The sequence below is a fragment of the Microtus oregoni genome, unplaced genomic scaffold, assembly GCF_018167655.1.
Source record: "Microtus oregoni isolate MIOR12 unplaced genomic scaffold, Mior012 000010F_ref0000083, whole genome shotgun sequence".
In the NCBI taxonomy this organism is placed as follows: domain Eukaryota; kingdom Metazoa; phylum Chordata; class Mammalia; order Rodentia; family Cricetidae; genus Microtus; species Microtus oregoni.
Window position 1 is genome coordinate 2096363 of NW_024543069.1, and position 24045 is coordinate 2120407.

General features: G+C 46.7%; 2 long non-coding RNA genes across 2 annotated transcripts; one reads left to right on the forward strand and one right to left on the reverse strand.

Annotated features, from left to right (window-relative positions):
• Window positions 1-9104: 9104 nt before the first annotated feature.
• On the forward strand, window positions 9105-10536 carry LOC121452911. Its single transcript, XR_005974934.1, has 3 exons — window positions 9105-9231; window positions 10241-10348; window positions 10495-10536. It is a non-coding gene; the product is annotated as an uncharacterized LOC121452911 (long non-coding RNA).
• Window positions 10537-10670: 134 nt separating this feature from the next.
• Window positions 10671-23412, reverse strand: LOC121452910. The gene is made up of 4 exons (XR_005974933.1): window positions 23079-23412; window positions 22848-22967; window positions 12280-12450; window positions 10671-10798 (listed from the first exon to the last, which is right to left on the reverse strand). It is a non-coding gene; the product is annotated as an uncharacterized LOC121452910 (long non-coding RNA).
• Between the last annotated feature and the right edge of the window lie 633 nt (window positions 23413-24045).

A 24045-nucleotide genomic window follows, 5' to 3' on the forward strand; every position in this document is an offset into this window, starting at 1 on the left:
AGGCTGAGATGAAGAACCTGGGCAAGCGGGCATCTTCTACCCGGCAAACTTCAAGGAAGGGATGGACGAGGGAGTTCAGGCAGGTCGACCTTGACCTCCAGTTTCTCCATAGTCATCTCTCTCTCTATCCACTCATTTACTTGTCATTCACTGATCTGTCCATCACGTCTACAGCAGCAGGAGATGAAGACAGAAATCTGCAGGAGAGACTGAAACCACATCACGGTGACTCAGGCAGAGGCAACGCCTAGATGTTCTCTGCTTTCAGGCAAAGAGAGAGAGAAAGACCCGTTCTAGCAGCTTACCTCACTGCCTGTCTTCTACTGACCTCATCCAACCTCGGGCCTCTCTGCTCTCCAGGGCTTGCTCGCTCTGTCTCTCTGCCTCTCTGCCTCTCTCTCTCTCTCTCTCTCTCTCTCTCTCTCTCTTTCTCTGTGTGTGTGTGTCTGTATCTGTCTCTCTGCCTCTCTGTTTCTGTGTCTTTGTGTCTCTGTGTGTCTCTCTCCCTCTCTGTGTCTCTGTGTGTGTGTCTCTGTATCTCTCTGTCTCTCTGCCTCTCTGCCTCTCTCTCTCTCTCTCTCTCTCTCTCTCTCTCTCTTTCTCTGTGTGTGTGTGTCTGTATCTGTCTCTCTGCCTCTCTGTCTCTGTGTCTTTGTGTCTCTGTGTGTCTCTCTCCCTCTCTGTGTCTCTGTGTGTGTGTCTCTGTATCTCTCTGTCTCTCTGTCTCTCTGACACGGCGGGGAGGAGGAGGCTTTATCTACCTGTTCTAGGCAGTAAGGCGAGTACAGAATGCATAAAGACTTCACAAGAACGCCAGTCTGGAGCTCTCCCATATTCATTCTTGCTATCCACCATGGTCAAAGGAAAATGGGGGATTTGTAACTAGAAAGCGTGACTTTAATTCCAACTCTAGGGAAGATTTGATTTGAGACCTCCCCATACCCGGGGGCTAGACACCAGCCCTGGCTACTGCTCTGCTCGAAGTCTAAGTGGAGGGGACAGACTCGGAGCTAGAAGTCAAGTTGTTACGGGATTTGGCAAAGTGCTAAGTGTCCTTCTGTATTTCTCCACATCTTGTACTTTCTTGGTATTTCAACATGCCTGGCACCTTTCTAGAAGCCAACAAACCTGCGAGGTTCCTGGTTTCTGATCCCCACAGCGCTGCGGTAAGAGACTCCAGCAAGGATAGCACAGCCACGCCCAGCTATTTATGTAAGTGCTGGGCTCCAAACTCAGTCCTGTCGATGTAGCAAATGCTCTTACCCCACTGACCCACCACTCTGGTCCCTGATGCCCCCCGCAACTCCACAACAGGAATGTTGGTCGCCAAAGGGAAAATGAGTTCAGGATGAGAAAACTCTGTGTGTCTCCCTATGACGCCACTGCCTTGCACAGGGCTGCCACAGGACCCGGAATCCCACCGGCTTCACCAGCTCCACCAGGGCCACAGTAGGGCTCAGCCTTGGGCCACAGGGAGGGAGGACAAGGTATGGCATAAGGGTAGAACGGGGTGGACACATGAACAGAAGAGCAGGGTAAGTGTCCTCACCTCACCCTGCCACCGTCAGACAGAGAACCCTGCGGCAGGCCCACAACCTAGGTACAGGCATTTCAGAATAGGTTCGTGTTTTTTAAATTCCTGATTAAGAGCAAGATTATTGTTACGTTTGAAATTTGTGAGATATTAAAAACAAGAAGACACAGAAGTCTCCCCAAAACTCCACCACTCTGATCTGAATCCTTAACATCTGGCCCCTTGCCGGTCTTGTTAATGTGCCTGTATTTTATGCATTGACCAAGCTGTCAGTATTACAGCTGCTCTTCTTAACCTCCTCTTTTATTTCATCTACTATATCACACTTATTTCTCCATGTTTTTAGGGCTTCTCTTACAAGACATTTCCTGGCCATGGCCTAGGCCCAGAAAGGAGCATAACAGATGAACTCTTAAAAGGTAGCAGGCAGTTCTCACAAAGCCATTCGTTCCTCGCGACAGCTTAGTGAGGGAAATGCTGTAAGTTATCTTCATTTTACAGAGGAAACGAGGGGATCGCCGGGGAGCTCCCCTGCTCCCCTGCTCTCAGGCGGGGCCTCGGGCTCAGAACTTTGCCCCTGAGCGCCCACACTCTTAACTGATCCAGGATAGATTCACACGACCAGTCACCGTCTACCGTGGAATCTCTACCTTGACTCAACTTCATGTTATTGCAAGCAACGCTAAGCTGAGGATCCTCCAGTACAAACTTGAAAGCGTGTAGTATCCGATGGTTTGCTTGGGATGCCAGACTGAAGGCTTTTGACACATACTGACAAATTTCAGAAACCTATCAAGTAATATTTCCCACATCCTTACAAACTGTGAGCCAAAAAGGACCCTTCCTCCCTAAGCTGCTTTCGTCAGACTTTTTGCCTGAGAATGAGTAGGTGTATGTGAAGAGTAACTAGCATAATATTAGAGTATACTGACATACATGTATGCAGATGTTAGAGTATACTGACATACATGTAGGGAGATATTAGAGAAATCTTATTTTATATGCTAAATTTAAAAAATAATACAAATAAAAACTCAAAAATTTAAGAGAAAAGGAGTTTGTTTTCTTATTTCTCTTACGCTGAGGAACTTCCTTCTGTAAATGTGGTGAGGCGGTCAGGTTGACCCGTGTGAAAGAGTGTTGTAAGGTTAAACTCCAAGGTCCCAGGCTGTAAGACACACTGCCTGGCCTTTGGCGTGGCTCGCTGACTGTTCCAATCCCCTTGTCTGCACTGTCACTCAGAAAGGGCAGTCCTGCTCAGAAGGTTCTTGCAGCAGCTTCTCAGTTGTGTAGGAATTCCTTGCTCAGCAGTGGGAATCCCAGGGCTCAGGGCTCCTTTTTCTTCCCCATCTTTCCTGGTTTCTGTTTGGCCTCGGCTACTGGAGCCTGAGAAGGAGATTCGGGAGCTGGCCCTGCTCTGCAGTGCTGTCCCACAGAGCTACTTTCTCTTTGGACCTGAGATGAAAACCTTCCTATCTTGGAGTAGAGCTTGCTGAGACCTGAGATGTTAAAGAGGAAGGAGAAGACCTGAATCTAAGCAGAGTAGGTAATCTCGAGAAGTAAACAACTCACTAGTCTCAGAAAAATCCCTGAAACTGACCAGATTCACTGAGCCCCTCCCTCAAGTATGCATACGTTGTAAAGACAGCCGAGAGACAATTTCGGACACGCAGAGCTGCAAGAAAGCAGCAGAGAACAGCCAAGAAGCCTGGAAGAGACTCAGACCAACTGAGCTGTCTACAGGCTGTGCAGGGAGCACCAGGACTCTACTGTTGGTGAGCTGTCACCTATACCAGAGTGGGCTCTGGTGACCTAATTGTCTTTGAGTCATTTCTGCTCCTATAATAATCCCTCACCCATATTTCTGCGAGTAGCCCCAATAAAACGCATAGGTCACCAAGTTGGACCAGGTGACAACCATACATTGGCCTGTTCCCTTCCTCATCCAAAGTGAGTAGACACTGCTCTCCTCAGAGTATAGTCACGTAGCGATGGCTCTGCTTGTCCTGCAAGGCTGGTGACCTGATCCTTAGAACCCATCTAACAGTGGAAGGAGAGAATCCACTTCTACAGGTTATCCCTCATCTCCACACATCTGCTGCAATACAAAAAAAAAAAATTAAAAAGCATTTTAGGTTATGATGTAATTACATCATCTCCCCCTTTCATCTCCTCTCCCTAAACTTAAAAAGATTCATACATTATGATTAACTGAAGCTGGTACATGGTTCACCTTTTTCGGGTTTTATGTGCCGTATGTTTTCTGTTTCAGGGTCTCACCCAGGATGTATTTGCTTGCTGTTTCTGGAGACTCCTGTGCGCTATGACAGCTCCTCAGACAGTTCCTATGTTTTGACGATCGTGACAGCCTTGGAGAAGCTCGTCCAGGCATTTTATACAACGTGCTTCCGTTTCAGTTTGTCTGATATTTCCCCCCAAGGTTAGACAGAACCGGTGTGTTTTCGGGATGTATCAAGGGCACACGCTGTCAATACAAGCTGTTGACCTTCTCCGTGATCATGCAGCTCTGGATGCTCATCGTCTCCCTTTTCTTCTCTGCTTTTCCACCGCATTCTGGAAGGAAATCACTCTGTGGAGCCTGCCTTTGGGAAGTGGAGGTCCTTGCTCTTCCTTCTGACGGGCCACGCCAACGCTGGCTGTACACAATGAAGCTTTGTCTCGTCCTTTCTCATTTGTTCATAGCCCTGTTGACTGGGGCACATTTATATTATCCCTTGGGTTATAATCCAATGCTGCTTTAACTGATGGTTTAATACATTTCATTATGAAGGATTTTGAACTTATACAAAAACAGATAAAGCAGTTTAATAAGCCCTCCTGTGCCAGCCCCGCAGCAAACCAGCTCTCCAAACACTGTCATTTCGTCTGTAAATATTCCTGTATGTATTTCGAAAAGACAAGGGCATTAAGAACATAACCATAACCAAATGACCAAAATTAACAGTTGAATCAGTAACAAGAATGACCACTCCCATTTCTTCTCAGAAACACCACATGTGAATGCCAGGCCCTAGGGTTGGTGCTCAGCACAGAAATAAGGTAGACACACACATGCAGACCACAGCATCATATCGAGAGTTAACTGCTCTACTGGGAAATGATGCAGGAGTGGGGGTGAGGGTTCTCGGGTGGCCAGGGAAGTCACTCTATTAAGGGGAGTTATTGGGAATCTGGGGGGAGAACATTCCACGACTGAAACCATTAGAACAAGACTTTGACCACTGTATATCAGCCAGGCGGCTGATGAAGGCAGAGTCTAAACGCAACTTGGAGTCCAAAGCCAGACAAGCATCTCTTATAAAGGCGACTTTATTTCCCTACCGGCTCATCAGTCTAAGAGCTTGCCTTGCCCTGTGCCTATGTGTCTCCCCACTAGGATTCTAGTCCCATGGAGGAGGAGCCTTGTCTTTCCTTTCTCTGCATCCCCCTCACCCTACCCCTCCCTTCTTGCCAACGGTAGGCAAACCCTTCTACCACTTTTGTGACTCCAGCCCTTTTGTTTTTGTCATTTGGAGGGCTGTTTGCTTTAGGAAGAAATCATATTTATTCAATATACTGCAAGGAGAAACACGGGCGTAAACACGGGCGTGAACATAGGCGTGGCAGGAACAGAATTGTTTGCTCTCCCTTTCCGGTTTTGATTCTGAGACAGCTCAGGTAAGTTGCCTAAATTGCCATGGAGCCTCCTCCACAGCATTGAATTTAGGCTTCTGCCTCTGTCTCCTGATTAGCTGGGATTTCCAGTCCCATCCCATCACGCCCCATTGAGTGCCACTTTGTTTTATAGCTAGAACCACTGTGGCCCAGAGCCTGGAAGAACTGCAGCAGTCAGAGCTGAGCGTGCGTGTGGCGAGGGGTGGGTGGCAATAGAGAAGTAATCATTTAGCGCAACTGCCCTCTGGGATCTGTTTCTCTCTCGCGCGCGCACTGCTGGCTCAAAGCGAGAAAAGGAAGCCGGGATGGCAGCCACACAGATCGATAATCTTCACAGGAGGTGAGATGCTTCAAATAAGGTAGAGGGTGCTATGTATCACCCTACGGTAAGTGCCTGGGGAGATGCAAGGGAGTAGGCAGACGGGGAGCGGAACAGAGGGCCCACTTTTCTCCTTTTCAAATCACGTGGCAAAAGCGGGGTTTTGATGGACCGGCCCCCTCCTTTGCTTCCCCTGTGGCCCCTCTTACAGATATGTATGAAGGTGGAGGCGGTGTTGGCATGGGCAGGATGTATTCTCAGCCAGCCGTCACTTCATCAACAGCGGGGATTCAATAGTGCCAGAGTTAAAATGCCACGCAAGCCCCTCACCAGTTGCACAGGCGGGTGCCCCGACCGTCAGAGTTGGTCCCTTAAATCTCAGGTCTAAGCTGCCTGCTGATTTTATTGTTATTAGTTTTCTATGTGGAAACATGGAACAGCGGGCCTACTTTAAAGGAAGATTTACACCGACCCACATAGAATGTTGATTGGGTAGAACACATTGAAATCCAGGGCTATCCTTTCTTTCATCATTTTTAGCAGACAGCCAATTCTGCTGCCAAGTAAAATAAGAAAGAGAAGCAAACGAGAGAGAAAACAACTGGGTGGAAGGTCAGCTGAAATGATGCTCACAGCCTGTAAACCCCAGGGCTGAGTGTGTGCCTGTGGGGCCAGGCATGCTTGTTAAACAGCGGGTTTCCTGAGCACCTCACCACGCATGGTGCTGGCAGATCCCCGAGCTTGTGGAAATGTGTGTTTACTCATCCCCAAACACCCTGAGATTGTCAGGAAAATGACTTGCTGTGTCCCAGAAACAGGATTTGTACACCAGACACTGGCCCAGATGCCAGGAGCAGACCCTGCAAGCATCTGAGGAGCCAGATGCCTAAAAACTTTAAGCTTTTTATATTATTCTCCAAAGCCAGGAAAACACAATAAAAAACACGTCAACTCATTCCAAGGTTCTTTTGCCAGTAAGCTAAAATAATAAAGAAAATTAATAATAAAAAATTAAAGGAAAAAATCCACCTGTTTAGGAAAAAGAACACAAGTACTTTGACCTTGGCAGAGGGTGTGTGTGTGTGTGTGTGTGTGTGTGTGTCTCATGTAGTCTAGGCTGGTCTCAAACTCAGGTCAATGATGACCTTGAATCCCCCCCCCCTTCTCCTCTGCTCCCCTGCCCAAATGCTGGGAATACAGTCTGAGCCTCACACCCTACTTACAGAAGTAAAAATTTTGAAGTGATGTGGTTGTTGGCCTCAGATCAAAGCTGGACTCACTCAAAGGACAGAATTATGGAAGACGGCTGTGGCCCCCCAGGTCAGACATCGGTCTAGCTGTGTGGCGGAGGCACAGAAGAGACCTGGGCTATTGTCAGCAATTGTAAACCAAGGCTGTACACAGGCAGCCCAGTGGCAGAGCGCCTGCCTGGTGTGTATAAAACTGAGGGTCGCAGCCTCAGCGTGGAAAACCATCTTCCCTCAAAATCCCCAAAGAAGTCAGCTTCATGGATTCTCTCCCACATGGACCAGGGAAACTGGCCTGTATTCAAGGGCTAGGGTTCCAGGCAGCATAACAGGACAAATCCAACTCAGAACAAACCTAACGTCTCACAGATAGCTTCCCCACAAGCTTTAAGAACAGGCATGAAGATCAGCCCTCCTAGTTGGCTTAAAAAGACTCTACAGGGACAGGAGAGGTGGCTCAGTGCTAAGAGCATCTGCTGCACAAGCCTGAGGACCTGAGTTTGCCTGGGTGGGGATACGTCTGAAGTGCTGTGGGAGATACAGACAGGAGGGTCCTTAGGGCTTGCTGCCCAGCCTCGTTCCAGCTTCCATGAAGGAATTTGTCTCAAGGAAACAGCGAAATGTAGAGCAAGAGAGCAGGAGACCCGGCACCCTCCTATGGCACGCACAGACACATGCGCAGACACACGCAAAAAGGGTCCAAGATTACCACAGAACCAAATGAAAGTCTGAGTTTGTTGTTTGTTTTACTTAGAGACTGGCCTGGCTGTTCGCCTGCTTGCCCACTCTTTCTTCCCTTCTTCTCAGCCTCCCTTCTTCCTCTCCCCCCCTCCCCCTTCTGGTATTGGAGATGAAATGCAGGGTGTCACACACACTAGATAAGCACTCCACCACTAAGTCACCCCCTGCCCCTTCTCTGTGGTTCTTCACTCCTCTCCCCTGTCCCTTCAGCCTGAACAAGTTTTTGTTTTTTGTTTTTTTGTTTTTTTTTTTTTAGCAGTATTCAAACAACATCTGAGAAACTAACCAAGGTGCTGTGTCGCCCAGCCAGGCCTTGAACTTGAGTTCCTTTTGTGTCTGCTTTTCAAAGACCTGGGATTCCAGGCTTCTACTGGACCTGGCTACACCCTCATTTGTTAGGGTGAAATGATTATGCCCGGCATGGTGGTGCACACGCGCCTGCAATCCCAGCATGCATGCGTGAAACTGAGTCAGGGGGAACGCCACGAGTTTAAGGGCAGCCTGGGACACTAGCACCCAAGGAGACAAAGTTACATAGCAAAATTCTATTCGAAGAAGAAAAGAAAGATAACCAGATGTCCTCTTGAGTCCGTTCTTGGGTTTACTTATTAATCCCTTCTAACACACACCCTGCAATCACATTGTAGGCAATTTCAACATTTGCAGAAATAAAACCAGACTCCACAGGCTTATTCACTTGGCCCAATAATAAGACAAAACTGGGTTGACCCTGGCCTGGGCTGGTCCTAAAGCCAATGCCTGTCCAATATCTGTGAAAGAAGAACTACAAAATCAGCAAGGGAGTAATAAAGTGCCCCTCCCCCACAAGCCCCTTGTCTGTATGAACCTGCCACGGCAAGGCTCTCAGAGACACCCATCTAGCCCCCGTCTTTAGAGCAAAGAGGCAGTCAAGCATCCTGATCCGACTGCTCAAGAGGAGAAGAAGCAAACCGAGGAAAGCCGACTTGGCATGGAGCTACTCGATAGTAACAGTACATGTGGCAGAGAGTGTTAGCGCCAGTAACCGTCTTGGTCAGCATGGGAGAAGCCAGGCATCAGCAGAGAGCACCATGGAGCTGGGAAGGGGTGAGAAGAGCTTGAGGCTTCCGGGAGAGCTGAGCTTTTGGAGACACTGATGGCAAAGCAGAGGCAGCTACTGTGCCGAGCTCAAGGGCTCGGGAGTCAGATTCCCTCTGCTTAGATCATACCCAAGCCCTATCTAGGACCTTTGTGACAAAACATTGAACCCTCTTGTGTTTGATGCCGGCCCTGTGGAGTGCTGATAATCTCACATTCTCACTGTGCCCCTCTGAGAACAGACTAAGATCATCCGTGTAAAGCTGTAGCCTTTGCTCGCCTCATACTAAACGCTCAGTAAACGTTTGCTTAAACTATGAGGAAAATTTTATTGGAAAGTCACAGGGCAATCCCCGTAATTGTCAGAGGGCAGGGTAACCCGAACAAGAAATGAAGCGGGAACCAAGGGCATCTGGGTGGCAGACGCGGCAAAGCTGTACTTGGGAGCAGGTGGTGGCGCATGCCTTTAATCCCAGCAGAGGCAGAGGCAGGTGAATCTCTGTGAGTTGGAGGCCAGCCTGGTCGACAGCACAAGTTCCAGGGCAGCTACACAGAGAAATCCTGTCTCAAAGAACAAAACAAAACAAACGAATGAATTAAAAAGTGACTTTGAAAAACTGCGCAGCTAAGAGATACAGGTAAGCGAGACGCGGGTGTGTGGTCTAATCCTGAAGCCCTCTGAAGTGAGAGCTCTCATTCAACCTTACGGCAGAAAATGGATTAAAAAATAATAGAAAGTAAACCCAACAGGGCTTGGTGAGTGAAGGCCTTAAGGTTTCGGGTCATCCCCAGGAAGAAAGCCGAAGAGCAGAAGGGTCTGAGGTGTGAACGTGGAGGGGGGAGGATTCTGAGCCGAGTGGGCTCAGGATCGCAGCAGCGGGCCTGGCATGGGAGTTTGGAGCCAGGCGTCCAGGCCAGAGACAGCTTTTGAACTCGGGATCTTCTCAGGTAGAGGTCTCATCCCCCTCAGGGTGAACGGAATTGTTTTCTAGAGCTGAGAAACAAGAAGAGATTAGAAGTGAACTTCAATGTAGGCGCTTGATAAATCCCCAGCTGTTGCCCTCAGACTCCATGAGTAATAGCTGTGCTCTGAAGGACTTTCTCAAATTTATGGCTGGAAAAGCGGCCAGCTTTTGAAATACTGCTTTAACAGTGACCCCTAGTGTTAGGGAGAGGGAGCAGCACCCGAATCATCGCTGAGCTGATATTGCCAGCCGGCCTTAATGCATTCTGCAGCCGTCCTGCCTTTGGGAGGCTCGCACTTGAACAATTCCAGGTCACCTCCCTTCCAGGAAGATGTAATGGAGAAAAGCTCCGAGAAGGGCAGCCAGCATAAACACGGGACGGAGATTGAAGAGGAGGAAGACAAGGAGAAAAGACAGACTAGGAAGCTGATGAATAAAATACCAAAATAACAGCAAAAGCATCTCTGAGTGACAGCTTTTCTTCCCTGTCTGTTGTCGTGATAAAACACTGTAATAAAAAGGCAACTTAGAGGAAGAAAGCATTTATTTCTGCTTAGAGGTTACAGTTCATCATTTAAGGGCAGTCAGAGCAAAACCCTTATAGAAATTTAATACAAAAGCCACAGCAGGTGCTGCCGAACTGGTTCCCTCACAGGCTCCTTGTCTGTCTTATTCAGCCTAGGAACACTGGCCTCGGGAATGGTGCTGCCCACAGTGGGCTGGCCCCTTCACCAGTTCGTGGTGGAGACAACTCCCAGCCCAAGGCATGCCCACCACCTATCTGATCCAGGTAATTTCTCAGCTGTCTCCACAGAGGACTCTCAGCTATGTTAAGTTGTCAGTTAAAGCCAACTAGAACACACCAGTTCCTTCAACATTAACAAATAGTTACCTTTCTTTCTGAGCACTTTTGCCATACCAGGCTTTTTCCCAAAGGTAAGAACAACTATCATCTCTATTGCGTCGATAAAGAGACAATGAATTATCCATGTTGACTACAGCTGAGTCAAAACACGAGTGGGCTTCGTGACGGCTAAGTCTGTGTTTCTAGCCTTAGCACTGCAGCCTTTTAAAAATGGGTATGTGGGGCTGGGGAGATGAATCAGCATTTAAGAGCACTTGTTCCTCTTGCAGAAGGCTAGAATTCAGCTCCCAGAATCCACACTGAAGTTCACAACTGTCTGTATGTAGTTCCAGGTCCAAGGGATCCAATTCTCTTTTCTGGTTTCAGGCACTGCACCTAGTGCATATATATATATATAGGTTCAGATAAACACATAAACACACAAACTTTTTTAAAAAGCAAATAAATAAATACGGTAAGTCAGAATCTAGAAAATGCCTAGCTCATTAAGTTAGCAAAGGCTAAAAATATAAATTGTTTCAAGAGAAGCGGCAGTCCTGGCATCTGGGATGACTGCCCCACGTGCTCATTCACATGTGGTCACTACTTAGCAAAGCGATGGACCGTTCGGAGGAGGAGCCCTGGGCACGCACTGCACCTTTTAAAAATCTTTCCTGGAGGCTGGGGGTGTGGTGCAGTCGCAGATGCCAGAGATGGCACGGCATGGGCTCCTCTGCCAGAACGGAAAGATAAACAAATAAATGGCACTCGCAGCTGACAGTGTCTTCACGAAGGGCTAAGAGAAACAGTGTTTTAAAAAAAATGACAAGAAATAAAGGCAGGAGGTGTTTGATGACTCGTCAGAAGTTTTTAGAAGGCGTTTACAGTAAAAATTGTGAGGATGGATTTTGCTTTTCTGGTTGTTTTTGGTAACTTTCACTATCTGAAGAAGTAAATATCTACAAAAAATAAAAATAAAAAACAACCCCAAACCCACAAAATAACTATGGCCTCCTCTCCTGGCACCCCCGAGCCCCACATTTTCATTAGCGCCCCAAGCTTCACCGTCACCTCTTTAGAACTAGCACCTGCTTACTTATTCTGAACACCGCTCCCCCCACCCCTTAGGCCAGTGGTTCTCCATCTTCCTAATGCTGCGAGCTCTAATTAATACAGTTCCTCATGTGTGGTGACCCCAACCATGAAATTATTTGTGTTGCTACTTCATAACTGTATTTTTCCTACTGTTAGGGATCACAGTGTAAATATCTGATGTGCAGATGGTCTTAGGTGACCCCTGTGAAAGGGTCATCTGATCCCCAAAGGGGTGGTGATCCGCGGGCTGCAGGAGGATGGCCCAACTGTGACTCTGCAGGAGGAAACTGTGACAGGTTAATTCATTTGCCCGGTGTCCGACGGTGAAGAGAAAGCTTAAGCAAAGCCATTTGAATGATTATGGCGTGGACAGTCATAATGAGTCTTTATAATACAGCGAGGTAGACAGGACAAACGAAATTATTTCAGTGTATGCGGGTGGCGGCTGGGTGTCTGGAGGCCAGGTCGTTGGGGCCGTTCACGCAGTGATGGGAGCTGGCAGACACTACTTGGCATTCATCTGTATTGTGTACCAGCTGTTCAAATGTCAAGCGTTTCTGTAGGAGCTCCAGAGGTCCTGCTCCAGCGATGTTTGCAGACTCCAGCAGGTTCCCCTTGGGAACTGTAGTGAAGGAGGAGTGAAAGGAGTATCGGGTTGGAACAGGGGAATTGGGGAGAGAGAAGAGCCCATGACAGCAGGCTTCGTCCTTCCTTTCTGCATTGCTACCTGGAAGGCAATAGTTTGGGAAGACCAGAGGACAGGGTTTTTCCTCAGTTTTTACCTTAGTTGGAGGATCTCCAGGTATCGGAGCAAACAAATAACCGGAGGTGGGTCGCAATACTGTTGAGTCACAGGGAAGAGACACTCTGCAAGGGGCCAGTGGTTGTAATTATCACCAGCAAGTGTCTGGATGCTTGACTAGGTTGCTTTCCTCACTGCTGTGACCTATAGCCTAGAATGGACAAAAGCAGGTGTCTTGGTTAATGTTCTATCGTGGGGAAGAGACACCATGACCAAGGCAAGTCTTATAAAAGAAAGCATTTCATTGAGGGCTTGCTCACAGGGTCAGAGAGTGAGTCTGTGAGTCGTCAAAGGCATGGCAGGAGGCAAGGTGGCAAGGGGGGCCCCCCCGCCGGAACAGCAGTTGAGAGCTACATCCTGATCCTCAGACACACACACACACACACACACAGAGAGAGAGAGAGAGAGAGAGAGAGAGAGAGAGAGAGAGAGAGAGAGTGTACTGGACCTGGCATGGACTTTTAAAACCTCAGAGCCCATCCCCAGTGCTACACTTCCTCCAACAAGGCCACACCCCACCAACAAGGCCACACCCACTTCGACAAGGCCACACCTACGCCAACAAGGCCACACCTACTTCAACAAGGCCACACCTCCTAATCCTTTCCAAAAATCCACTCCCTGGTGACTAAGCATTCAAATATATGAGCATATGGGAGCCATTCTCATTCAACCAGCCCAGCAAGAGATTATGCAATTACGACCGGTTATCGATTGACTTTGTGTGAAACAATGAATGGCAACGGAGGTGGGGAGTGTGAGCAGCAGGTGCCCTGCATCACGCTCACAGAAGCAAAGTCATCTTTGGATCCCAAAGGGCTCTGGCTCCCAGGTGCTGGGACAGACTGAGAAATCTTCCTCCATAAACACCGTGTGCTCGGTACTGTAAACCCCGGAGCCTTTGACTTCCCCTCACCAGCTTCATGGGACCACAGAGGAGTAAGGATGGCATCATGGCCGCAGGGGATTCACCAAGGTTTCCACCCAGAGTGTGATCTATAAAGGAAGTCTGACCGCTCTCCTGTGTGCATTCACCTTCATAAGAAGGACCAAAGCCAGGGCCGCCCACTACCTCTGCTCCACCCAGCCTCTCCTTTGTTTCTGTTAACTAAACTATAAGACACTGAATTTAGAAACAGATGAAAAAAACAAATGCAAGAGTAAATTAAGCATTTGTTTTGTGTTGTCCTGTTGAATACATAGCCACAAGCTGAAACATGTCCTTCAAACTACCAATGATATACAATTCAATATGCTTTAAGTAAAATTTTATATAGTAACTTCCACACACAAACATTGTATATATTTATAAAAATATACTTCACTGTATTTGTTACCTAATTACCAATTGCACCCCTCTCTTCTCTTCTCCCTCTCTCTCCTTCCTTCTTTCCAATACATCTGTATCTATTTATTATATATGTATGTATAATATAGATACTATCCATCTATATAAGCCGGGCGGTGGTGGCACACGCCTTTAATCCCAGCACTCGGGAGGCAGAGGCAGGCAGATCTCTGTGAGTTTGAGACCAGCCTGGTCTACAAGAGCTAGTTCCAGGACAGGCTCCAAAACCACAGAGAAACCCTGTCTCGAAAAAAAAAATATCCATCTATATAGAATATAGATATAAATACAGATATGTAATATATAGAGAGATAGAGATATGGGTTCACTAATTTGCCCAGGCTGGTCTTAACTCAAGACCCTCAAACCTCAACCTTTCAAGTAGTTGAAATTAGATGCATGCCCCATGGCACCTGGCCCTTTTGATTTTTTGCACATCAAATATTTTTTTATGTAATAAAAATAATAGTAGATATAGCAAAATAATAGTAAAAATAGATTCTCACCTAGCAAGTTATAAAGGCAAATTTCAGTTGCTTTCTAGAAAAGTTTAATATATATAGTTATAACTATATATTTAGTTATGTAAATACACACACACACAAACACATGGAGAGAGAGGGGTGTCTCACTATGTAGTCCTGGCTAGCTTAGAACTCACTACATAAACCAGGCTAGCCTCTTACTGAGAGATCATTTTGCCTCCTCCTCCTGAACGCTGGTATTACCACACCTGGCCGGTGTATGTTTTGAATTTCCGTGACTTATTGTGTATTGCCGTGGAGTGCAGAATGACTATGGAAATAAACTGGATCTATTCTACTGCTATTTTACCACCCGCCACTTAAAAATCAAACTTGAAAAGTAGATTGGTTAAAATGTGATCGTATCACTTCGCTTTAAAAAAGCAAGGTTTGCACCTTAGAGAAAGCACGCTGAGGACTTCCCTTACCCAGGCAATTCCTACAGAGCACTGACACGGCGCCTTTTGACATCCAAATCCAGCATTTTCAGAATGCACAGACACACTTTAAATCCCATTTCTACTCTTTCTCCTTTCATCTGAAGCATCTGACAGTAAGCAGGCCAGTCTCACATCCCACCCATCTGCCCCTCTGCATCTCCCCCAGGCTCCAAGATCAGGCTGGCAGCAGGGCCACAACTGGGCACAGTGCCCAGACTGGACAGGGCTGCTCTGTCCAGCGTTGGCTCATTCATTTCTCTCTCGGAACTCTTACCAGATTATCATTTGACAAAACCTGGTCACTGGATGTCACTGCTGTCCCTTCCAGATGGCAAAAGCCTGCTTTTTTCATGCAGATGCCCCCGCCCTTCTTCTTCTTACTCTGGTGACTAAGGACCTGTTCTGCCATGTTTTTATTATATTTACATTTAAAAAATTATTTTGTGTGGTGAGCGGGTGATGCGTGCATGCCATGGTGTGTGTGTGTGTGTGTGTGTGTGTGTGTGTGTAGGTCAAAGGATACTCGCAGCAGTCAGTTTTCCTCTTCCACCACATGGGACTCAGAAACTGAGTTCATATTATCAGACCTAGCAGCAGATACCTTTACGCACTAAGTCATCTCACCAACCCACCTCTTTGATACTGTTTTATTTTTTAGAGAGGTTCTCCCTATAGAGCTCAGGCTGCTCCAGGGCCTTCCTGCCTCCTGCAGGAACTATAGGCACACACTGTCCTTGGTGTTTCTTTGTGCAATGGCTTCTGTGCCTTTTGCCCCCTGTATGTTTAGGGGGAAAGACAAAAGTTTCAGGCGACTTAATAGAGATTATATTGTTAACTGCTTATAACTGGGGAAAGTGCTTAAGCCTGCCAAACATTCTGCAGAAACCAACATCTTTAGGATTTATTTTTGCATTTTAAATGTTCACGTTACCATCAGAAGCCTTATTGCTGATATCCAGAGCAGAGATGTACATATCACCACTGACTTAGTCTCTACATAACTTAGCCATATGCCTCATGCATGTGAGTCCAGGAACATGCACATCTGGATGACTCCAACGGAAACCACTGTCTGCACTGGGCAGACACCTAGCCAACACTGCCCACATGCATCAGCCCTTCTTCCCAGGGAAGGAACTGCTGAGGACACAAGGGTAGCAAGAATCTTGAGAAGATGAAGAAAATACTGATTCTTCTTGGTCCTCCTTATGCTTCTGAAACTCATATGGAAGAGGCCTTTGTACCCTCTACCCCCCACCATCTTGTCAGAGTCTTATATATCACAGTGTAAGCCAGATGTAGGGATCTTTCTGGACTGGGCTGACTGATAAATTAACTTATGAATTTACTTATGCTAAGCAGCTGTCTGTCCATGACTGTCAGCTTTATCATCCTTGTCTGTGTCCCCTTTCTTTTTCCCAGACATCCCATTTCATTGCGGGTGACAGTTCATTTCATTCTCAATGCCATTTTGTCTCCTTGCAATGTCTGAAAATTTTCAATGAACAGAATGCTCCCTGACCTTTCTGAGACCGACAAAGATATTTGTGTGCCCGGAGCAAGTTCAATAATACAACCCAGCTGGGCTTCCTGTCCAGACTCTTCCAAGCTATACTTCAGAGGCTCAATTATTAAAAGAGATCGTCAATCTGTCACACCAACACTCAAATCCCTGAACTGAATTCCAGCTTATTACAGACACATACTATGGTCAAGGACAGTCAGATACATGAAGGCTCTTGAGGGATGTGGGCAAAGTCATCTAGGACTCAGGCACCGACAGACAGTTTTCCGAATGTTCGTCAGTGACTTTGAGTGCTTGCCTGCTCCCAAGGTGAGCTCAGGAACACACATTCAGAATAGCAGAGCAGAGTTCTCTGCTAACAACAAGAGATACAGAGTCTTCGCTGAATGAACTCGGAAGCTCTCTACATATGTACTAGAGTTACACGCTCTCCCTGCCTCTTTAGCTCAGGTGAAACATCAATTTCTCCCAACAAATATTGATTGAAGTCTGACTAGGCACCAGCAAGTCAACTGCCAAAGAAGTCAGGCTGAAAAACGTTAAGGGTGGCCTTGTTTCTTCCAGCTAACGGGCTGGTTGAAGATCTAGAACAATCAATCAAAATAGATCCAAAGGGTTGAGCTCAACGGTAGAGCTCTTGCCTAGTACGTGTGGGGCTATGGGTTCGATTCCCAGCACTGAAAATGAAGAGTGGGAGACGGGAGGATAAGAGTACCATGGAACCACACAGAGGAACCCTGTATGTGATGTGAGGCTTCAGGTCACCAAGGAAGCAGACACCAAACTGAGATCAGATGGGTGAGGAAGGGTTAGTAGGGGATGAGGACCCAAATCCACTTGTGGGCTAAACCTTTGCCAAGTTATGGTATCAACCCCCACCCCATCCTAAGCTGTGGTGATGTATTCATATTTCACACTCTTCCAAACCTGAGACATGATTTCTAGCTCTTTGTCTTGGTTCCCACGGCTCAGGCTTGTCTGTGTCCCCTCCAGTCATTACCAATTGGCAATTCTAGAAAGGAGAAAGCCAAACTCTTTGGCCGACTGACAATTTGTTACCATCATACAATGATAATGATAAACATTGTTGCCATTTCTAAAGCACTGGCCTGCGATTCACTCGATTCCTGCAGCTTATGAAGCTTTCTTGTTCTCTTAGCAGATAACAGATACAGAAATGGAAACATACAGAAGTTATCAAATTTAACCTCATCACCTAAGTCACAAGTGGCCAATAAAGACTCAGTCTGAAACCTAAGAAGGACATTTGTAAAATGGTTTAGAATTTATGTATCTGACACATAGTAGTTAATATGTGGGTGTTGGTTAAAAAAGTAATCAAAAGTGTTACTGAAACAGACTGCCCATACAAAAACCAAGAGCCTTTCCTTCCCCCACAATGGCTCCGCTGTGTCCTGTGAAGTGGCAGAGATCTTTGGCTTCAGGGATGCTCTCCTCAGAGAAAGTAGAGCTCAAGGCCCATCTGGCTCCCTGCCTCCCACCCCATCCAGAGTGGCTCTACTTTGTACCAAGTGGCTCTCTAGCTGGAAGAGTCAGGGTGCAGGGGAGCAGCCCCTCCAGTGACTAGTGCGCTTATATTCCACAATACTCTCTAGGAATGATAGTGATGTGATGTGGGAAGTCTTTCTGTATATGGGTTGCTTTTATTGGTTGGTGAATAAAACCGTTTAGGCCAATGGCTTAGCAAAGTAAAGCCAAGCAGGAAATTTGAACAGAGATATATAGAGAGAGTAGGCAGCGTCAAAGAGACGCCATGTAGCTGCCGAAGGAGAAAGATTCCAGAACATTATTGTTAAGCCACAGCCTTGTAACAATATATAGATGAATAGAAATGAGTTAATTTAAGGTGTAAGAGCTAGTTAGGAATGTGCCTGAGCCATTGGCCAATCGGTGTTGTAATTAATATAGTTTCTGTGTAATTATTTGGGTCTGGGCGGCTGGGAAATGAAAGTGCAGTCTCTGTTCACAGTAAGGCTGCTGGGAAAGGCTAATGACGGGGCAGGTGAGGTAGATCAGCAGGAAAAGTACCTTGCACTATGCCCAGTGACCTATGTCTTAGTTAGATTCCTATGGCTGTGAAAACACCACGACCAAAGCAGGTTGGTGAGGAAAGGGTTTAATTGACTTATATTGAAGGAAACCAGGAAAGGAGTTCAGGCAGGAACCTGGAGGCAGGAACGGAAGCAGAGACCATGGAGGAGTGCAGCTTACAGGTTTGCCTTCTGAGGCTTGCTCAACCCAGGACTACCTGCCCAAGGTTGGTATCACTCACACTAGGCTGGCCCCTGATTTATCAGTCATTAAGAAAATGCCAAACAGACTTGTCTAAAGGTCAATCAGATGGAGGCATTCTTTCAAATGAGGTTTCCTCTTCCCAGCTATGTCTAGGTTTGTATCAAGTTGACAAAAAAAAACCAACCAGCATACTTGAGTTTGGTCCTTGGAACCCATCTGGTGGAGGCAGAGATCCTACTCCTGAAAGTTGTCTTAGAGTTTTTATTGCTGTGAAGAGACACCATGACCACAGCAACTCTTATAAGGAAAACGTTTAATGGGAACTGGTTTACTAACATCATGGTGAGACCGAATTACTGGAAAGCAAAGTTGAGTGAGGGGATCTGCCCTCCTCATGCTCTTTCCCACAGAGGTTGCCGCTTTGAAGGAAGCTTGCTGCTGCTCAAACAAGGAACAAGATGTGACATGAGCCATCTTGCCTTCCAGCGACTCCTTAAAAAGCCTGATATAAATTTCCAGCTCTACAAAACAATTCTCTTGACCTCAGAGCTCTTTTGGACTCCGTTATTTCCAACTTAATCCTTTCATCCCGCCCCACCCTGGATATATTTAAATGGCCTGAGCTCAAGCCTGGCTTTCCTTTCTCGTCTGTCTGTGTATCTTAGTGACGGTCACATGCTCACTTGGAACGGGTGTCCTCCCCCACCTCCCTTTATCGGTACTTCATGAAATCAAGGGTAGAGTGTAAGCAATTTACCTACAGTACACACAAGGCCAAGGTGAAGCCAGGAACTTTCTTCCTATGATCTACTCTTGGACATGTTAAAGGAAACATGTGCTCCACTTGTTCTGTGTGACACAGAAAATATAAAACGGAACCCTGCAGAAATCCTTCTGAAGCGCCCTGACCATCCCTGCCCACAGGGGCCTTTGCCTGGCTTTAGTACCCTGCACCCCACTTGGCCCCACCCAACCCTTTTCAGGGAAGCTTTCCCACTGTGGGAGCTCACAGTAAAGTCTGCTTACTTCATGCAAATGGACTCCACCTGCCACATGGGCTCCAAACCACTCACAAAGTGCAGTTTTTATCATATGGAGGGTTTACCCTACATTCCCAGTTAGACAGTAAAACAAGATGGACACATGTCTGACTTCTCTTTAAACTGCCCGACAGGGCACACCAGCAGAGATGGCCCTCTGAAAAGGTCTGTGTGTGAGTGGCAACCGTCTCTATCCTGGAGTGGCTACTAATACTGACAATGGGGTTGATCATGTTCTTTCTCGAGTATAGAAGGCATGCTATTCCTTGAGGGGACGTGACCCCATACCTGGGACCTGTCAGTTGTATTGTTTTATCTCAGAGGCTTCTGTGAATGACAACACCAGGGAGTGACACATGAGCAAAGTCCTTATTATGGAGACTCAGTCTGCTGCTAAATCCCAGACTCTCTGTTCAGCTTCCAGGGAGCACCAAGCCTCAGACAGTTCTTTTAATTGCATTTGGCAAAAGGAGTCCTCGTAAAAATATACTAGCAAGCTATTCAAAATAACATTATCAAAATAGCAGGCAAAGGAGAAAGGAAAAAGGAATGCCCCAAAGAAGGCTTAGCTCAAGCACCAGTGCGGAAAAGGAAGTCAATTCTGTTTTCTCCAAGCTTCTGTTAGCAACACTGGGGCCTTGAAAAACGGAGAGGTGGGAGGCGGAACGGTGGCTCAGGCCTGGCAGCTACGTTTATGTATTCACACGTTTGCACGTTCTGAGTAACTTTTACAAGTTTGTGAGCGGCCAGAATATGAGTATTTTTCTCCTCCCTTTATTATTTTTCTTTTTATTTATGTATCCATTTGTTGTGCTGGGGATGGAACTCGGTGCTCTGTGGACACTAGGCAAGCGTTCTTACCTCTGCCCTGATGTGGTAATGCCTTAATGGTGACTCCCTGGGCCTGGGCTGGAACTCTGTTCTGTCATGTTTGCCTGACACCCATGGGGTCTGTATTCAATCCGCAGCACTGATAGATAAAAAATAATTGAGTCTTCTCTGATTTTACCTTTCTTTTTTTTTTTTTTTTTTTTGGTTTTTTTGAGACAGGGTTTCTCTGTGGCTTTGGAGCCTGTCCTGGAACTAGCTCTGTAGACCAGGCTGGTCTCGAACTCACAGAGATCCACCTGTCTCTGCCTCCCGAGTGCTGGGATTAAAGGCATGCGCCACCATCGCCCAGCTGATTTTACCTTTCTATACATCTTTCTTTTGGGGAAAACCTGAAGCTTTCCCTGTATTCTCCACAAGGTAAGACAGGACTTCCTGCCTGCTCGTCTTGAGTTTAGCAGGTGAAATTTGAACACCCCTATTCCAAGTGTGTCTCCAGGTCTCCAGTTTTGAAGGTGCTTTTTTTCTTCTTATTTCATAGCAGAACAAAGCAAAAAAAAAAAAATCCCTATGCCTTTTAATGGTCTCAAAGTTAACCCTCTCAAAAAATTAAAGGCATTTCCAAAATAAATGCAGACAGCATCTAAAAGCTAACCTTACCTAATGACTCCAGGGCCTATGGAACTTGTCAAGGTTTCCAGAATTGCTCTTGAGAGCTTGGGACATCTGCAGTCCTCACAGGAGTGGGGCTGCCAAGTCTGGGGAAGCGTTAGCTCTTTGGTTTGCTTCATTAAGAACGCACCGTCTCCCTCAGGTCCTACAAAGCCCACCAGAAGCATTTAACTGGTTCTTGTGCCGAGAGACAGTCCTCTGGACAGTTAATTAGGAGTGGTACCTTTTCCAGGCTTGGAGAGTTTTGCACACTGCTCAGCGGAGTGTCTGCTACACTCCTTGCAGAAAGAAGAAATGCTGCGTAAGCTTAGGAAGGTTCCCACAGAAAATAATAATTAAAATATTGATCTGATAAGTAGGGATAGCACGTGGAATAAAGTTGTTGAAGAAGTTAGGCATCTTGTTAGTTAAATGAGATAAGGGTGGAGCAGGGTTACAGACCAATAGTCATTTCTAAGAAGATGACACGTCAGCCATGATCAGTAAATAATGACTGTCGCTAGGATACTATTAATGTATCTGTTTATCACTGCCAAGGGAAGTCCTCCTGGGGATGCTGTGAGGGACCAGCATTAATCCAAGACCAAGACCCGGCATGCACAGCTGCTCACCACAGGGGTGCTGGGCCACGGCAGCACCCACTCAGTCTCCGCAGTCTCTGGGCCTTCACACAGCATCCCTTTCCGTGACCGTCACTGCATGTGCACATACGTGTCTTCGCTCATGTATGAATGTTTGCAAAAACCCCTCGGCTGCTCCCTCAGGGTGAAAGGCCTAGCAAGAATTTATGCTCTGTCCGCTCTCCTGGAGAATGCGGAGAGGCTTATCCGTTTCACTTGCAATGCCTTCCTCCCACTACTTCCTCCTACAAGGGGAACGAATAGTTCTGTGTGTCAGGAGGTGTTGCTAAATTTCCTTTCCCGAGGGAAACAACAATGTCTGTCCCTCTTTCTAAGGTACCAGTGACAAAACAAGGCATGATTCTGACAAAATTCACTCTTGAGGACCAATGAGTCTATCGGGTTTAGTCACAAGCATAGGCAAAGGGTTATTTGCAGGAGTGTGGGGACCCTCAACCACAATAAAAGGCCACAGCTGCAGAGCTGCCTAGACGGAGCTTCTCCTAGCCTTTCCCTGGCCACATATGGTGAAGGCAGTTTCACACAGCATGTGGTAGGAGCAGCTGGATACTCAGGTGAGGGTCAGTTCCTTAACTGAGTGAAAAGCATGAAAAAGACCAGCTAGAACGATCCTTTCAATCCTTTCGCAATGGACCTCCTCAAGGTGGCAGTGGTGTGGCTTTCCTCAGAGACTCCTGTGTCTCTAACATTTTGCCTCTGTCCTGAGGCCCACGATTCTGCTTATGGTTAAAACTTTCAAAAACACAGATGGAAAACTTTTCTTCCTTCCTCTTCCCCCCATATGCAAAAAATGTCTCTTTACTGAGCTCTAACCCAGCCAATCACTCCCGGGGCAGGTCTCTTCTACCGCAAGCCACTCTTCCTCTGCAGGCTTCCTTTCCTTCCTCAGCTGATGGCAGGCTTCCTCCCTCCGAGCCTGACCTGCAGTGATCTCTTCCTTGCCCACTAAACTCCAATTTTTCCTGTGGGTCCAAATCTTAGGTTTTGGCATCAGACACCCGGCTGACTCACTCCTTCCCTAATCTCAAGACCGGGTTAAAGGCCCATATTGTGGTTTTGTAGACACAGACGCCACGCTCAGAGTGTCCCCTGTCATTATGGAATGCTGCCTGCTTCCTTCACTAACTTACCAATGCCAAGACGGAGGGATTTTGTTTTTTTTTCTGTTTTCATCATTCAGTGCCTAGCTAGCAACATGAACAGGCTAAACCCTTTATAATTATCGGGCACCCCCCCTCTTTATTACAATCGTTAGTCACCAGGTTTGAACTTACATTATTTGTGAGATTCCTTACCCCCACAACTGAGAGGAGGGGAAATCAATCTGTTCTTCTAAAGGGTCAATGTGATTTCTCCAACAATAATAATTTGGATCTGGAAAACAGTGGTCAAATCTGGAATAATAATAAAACATAACAACAACAACAACAACAAAACAACCCAATTGGATTGAAAGCTAAAATGCACAGCTCAAGTTCAAACAGACGTTATAAAAGGTTCCTCACCTGTATGGCGGGTCTGACTTGCATGATGTGCACACGGTTCAGGAATGAAGAATCAGGCTTTAAAAAACTTGTTTTACCTGCTCACAAGACCTCTCCTTCCATTAGTAGGAGTCAAGCTTAACCTTTGTACTTATGCAATCGCCTTTTGGCTCAGGCCATACTTTCTTCTGACAGCCATTCGGATTCTGTAGGATTTACACTTCTCCCAGTATTACCTCTAGGGGCTTATCCACATGGTAGACTCATGGATGGAATAATTTGGATCTGGAAAACAGTGGTCAAATCTGGAATAATAATAAAACATAACAACAACAACAAAACAACCCAATTGGATTGAAAGCTAAAATGCACAGCTCAAGTTCAAACAGACGTTATAAAAGATTCCTCACCTGTATGGCAGGTCTGACTTGCATGATGTGCACACGGTTTACAACACCCCGTAAAGCACTCTGGGGCCTGGAAGGTGGACTCCCAGATCCTCTTTGGGGAAGAAGGGTTTCTCGTTTGCTCCCATGGCAGCTCACAAATGGTTTCCTCGCAGGGCTGAGTCATCTCTTTTGCAATGAGGAACACAGGTGTCAGTCAACAGCCTCCCGCAGTGACAGCACCTTCACTGAGGAGTTTCAGGGCTTACCAAGAGGAAGTCAGGGAGTAGATGCCCTGCCCCTCCCCTTTTCTTCAGTTTAGGAGGACTGTCTGGACCTCCTCGTTTGGTTCTTACATCTCACAAACACAAGATCACACCAGGAGCCTGCCATGCACTCAGTATTCTCTGGGGAGATCAGAGGATTTTACAACTGCCCCAGCTTTCAAAAAGCTTCTGAGAGTTGACAACTAAGAACAAAATAAGTAAGCATGGGATGAAGAGGGGGATGTGGGATTTCCCTCTGTGTGCTGTGAACGTTTTATTACCATTGGTTAAAGAAGCTGCTTTGGGCCTATGGCAGAGCAGAATAAAGCCAGGCAG